Source organism: Panicum hallii, chromosome 3, assembly GCF_002211085.1.
Source record: "Panicum hallii strain FIL2 chromosome 3, PHallii_v3.1, whole genome shotgun sequence".
Taxonomy (NCBI): Eukaryota; Viridiplantae; Streptophyta; class Magnoliopsida; order Poales; family Poaceae; genus Panicum; species Panicum hallii.
Window position 1 is genome coordinate 34,247,689 of NC_038044.1, and position 2,946 is coordinate 34,250,634.

The 2,946-nt window shown below is 44.2% G+C and overlaps 1 long non-coding RNA gene across 1 annotated transcript; it reads left to right on the forward strand.

Annotated features, from left to right (window-relative positions):
• The first annotated feature begins 691 nt into the window (after positions 1-691).
• Positions 692-2,653, forward strand: LOC112888174. The gene is made up of 3 exons (XR_003227727.1): positions 692-1,414; positions 1,504-1,573; positions 2,467-2,653. It is a non-coding gene; the product is annotated as an uncharacterized LOC112888174 (long non-coding RNA).
• The last annotated feature ends 293 nt before the right edge of the window (positions 2,654-2,946 follow it).

Consider the following 2,946-nt stretch of genomic DNA (forward strand, 5'->3'; position numbering starts at 1 on the left):
GGCGGCGTGCAGGACGCGTGCGAGCGCAGCAGGTGCGAGACCCGGGCGGAGGCGAGCAGCTCGGAGTGAGCAGTGGCGCGCGGGTGAGGCAGCAGGCGTGCGTGGCGGCAGCACAGGAGCAGTTCGCGGGCAGTGCAGGAGCGAACGTGAGCGACGGCAGCGCGGTGACCGGCTGCGGCTCGCGAGCGGAGGCGCGCGAGTAGGCGACGGCGTGTGCAGGGCGTTGACGCGGGTGAACGGCCGTGGCGCCGAAGTACTGGAATAGACTTGGGAATCGGCGGCGCAGACGTGGGTGAGTGTGACACCCTAGGTGTCAAATTGTACCATAATATGTATGAAATGTAATGCATGTGTTGATTTGTATAAGGTTGGATGTATTTGTAGCAATAAGACCCTATGTGTAATTTTATAAAAATAGGAGTCCTTTTGTGCAAAATGCATGAGTTACAAGAGTAATTTTCAAAAGTTACTAGGGGCCAAATTATAAGAATGCAAGTAATCATGACAGTTCGAAAAACTTGCAATTAGGCCCAAGTTGTGTGTAAAATATGTAACAAGGACAAATCTATATAAAATTTAAAGTTAGTCCAAAGTTTCAAAATAAAAATGCATACTTTGAGTTTTTGAGTTTAAACCCTAAAACAAAGTTGAAGAACTTAAAAAGTTGTACAACTTTCATTTTGGTCACATTTTCGTTTGAGCTCTAGAACAGTGGTTAAATTTGTCTTTACCGAGAGGTCCCTGCAATTTTCTAAAATTACAAACTAGTCCTCGGGAAATTCCCTTTCTCTTCCTCCTCTGGCGCTGCTCTGTTCCTGCTCTGCAATCCACCGCTGTGCCGACCGTTCTTGCCACCACCTGCTACAAATTCTCCACGCGTCGCCCAGCTCTAGCTGATCCATTTTCCTTGCCGCTTTCCCTGTGGCCTTATCCTCACGTTGCTTACTTCCTATCCCTTTCTTCCTTATCCTGTTCAAGCCAAGCTGAGCAAATCCCACTGCCGTTCAGGCCATCTCAGGCCACCGCGCCTCAATTCCTCCCGCAAGCACCTGTGCTGTCTCCCTCTCGTGCACTGCAGCTCCTGTCCTCCTTCCACTCTCGTGCATCTCCCACTGCAACCGCCGCCTGTTATCTCCTCTTTTCTCCTTACTGTGCGCCGTCGCCCCTCTGTTCTTGCCGCCCCAACCATCGCCCCTGGGTCCAAGCCGCTGCCCTGTACCGCGCGTCACCAGGGCAGTAGCGCCCTCCTGGCCTTGCCCAGCGTCGCGCCTGTACCTCCCCGGCCGGGGCAGCCGCGCCTCTGAGCTCCGCTTTCCCCCAACGCCGACGGCCCCTTCCAGTCCTTCCTGCACACTTTCTAATCCCCAAAACGGACCCCTGGAGTGCTGCTCGACCCCACCCCGGCGACCAACTGGTGAGGCGTCTCCCTGCGTTGTTCCCCTGTACAGGATTCATTTTTTTTCCCCCATGGAATCGACCCAGCGCCTCCTCTGTTTGTTGCAGATAAGGGACCTCGTGCAGCAATTTAAGCAAACTCAGGGGGTTTTCTGCGAAGCGTAGACCCATAGAAACAGTACAGTTCGAGGACCTGTGTGTAAAGGTTTTTATTATTTCATGTGAAGTGATGCTGCTGACTTGTAAAATCCCTAGAAAATCGTAGAAAATTCAAAAAAATATGAAACCAGTTGGATTTGAATCCTCATTTTAAACCCTATCACTTTTGTTTTATAACCATGTTATGAAAGTATATGGTTTGTTCCGTATTTAAAATAGAAGTAAAGGGATGCTTGTTATTTCATGTGAATGGTATTTCTGATTTGTAAATTCAATAGAAAATTGTAGGAAATTCCAAAAATTACAAAACCAGTTTTGTTTGAAACTAGATTTTGAACTCTACAACTTCTATTAAATAAGTTTGATATGAAACCAAATAGTTTTGAATCTTTGTTAAATCTAAGATAATGAAATGTAATATTCATATCTCCTGCATGGTAACTGTGTTGATCTTGATTTTTGATATGCAATCCCTATGGATTAAGCATGAATTGATATGGAATTTTCAAACCTAAGTTTATTTTGTAATCTAAATTCTTTTAAGTTGATCAATTCAATTTATTTTATAATTAGCTAAATCTAGTCTATTCGGTAAAGCTTATCTAATTAGATCTTTTAGTTAGAATTAGTTAAGTATGCGATTGATCTGTGTTTAAATTTTCAAAACTTTATAACCTTAATTGTCCAAGCTCCACATTCAAATTTGAATAAATTGAGTATCTTAATTCTTGCTTTCAATTAAATCAATGCTATAGTCAGGTTAGTCATGAGTTGAATGTTTAGGATTCAAGACTTAGGTTTCCCTCTTGTATCGTGAGTTCTCGAGTGTTAACCTTCTGGATTGCAGTTTATCGTAAAATAAAATAAGAAGACTATACATTCTTTAATTTTATATTCTTGCATATCATATAGATCCGACTGCTTTTGCCGACGGTGTCTACAAGCTGATCGTGGATCGAGCCGTGAAAATTCCTACAGATCCCGGAACCAGAAGAAGGTTGTTCTGAAGACCTCAAGAACTTCATCAGGGAATTTTCGGAAGGCCCGAACCAAAGTTCGGACGTTATTAACTTGACTAACCTCAGCCCCACCAGTAAAGGCAAGCCCCGGACATAACCCACTATTTTAATTATACTGCAATCTATATCTATTTACGTATTCTATGCATTAAGTTCTTAGGAATTGCTTGAAACCCTAGTTGCATTCTCCTAGGAACCAATGTGATGGATACTAGTACTTGAGTCCGACTAGCTGCTATGCTAATAGGGCCGGTAGAAGTCGGGTGATTTCCTGTCACTCGCATGATATAGGAGTTGTAATGTTTACATTTCTGTTCTCACTATAAGGATGCCGGACGGGAGTTTTGTGCGGTATTATGGTTGAGGTGATACC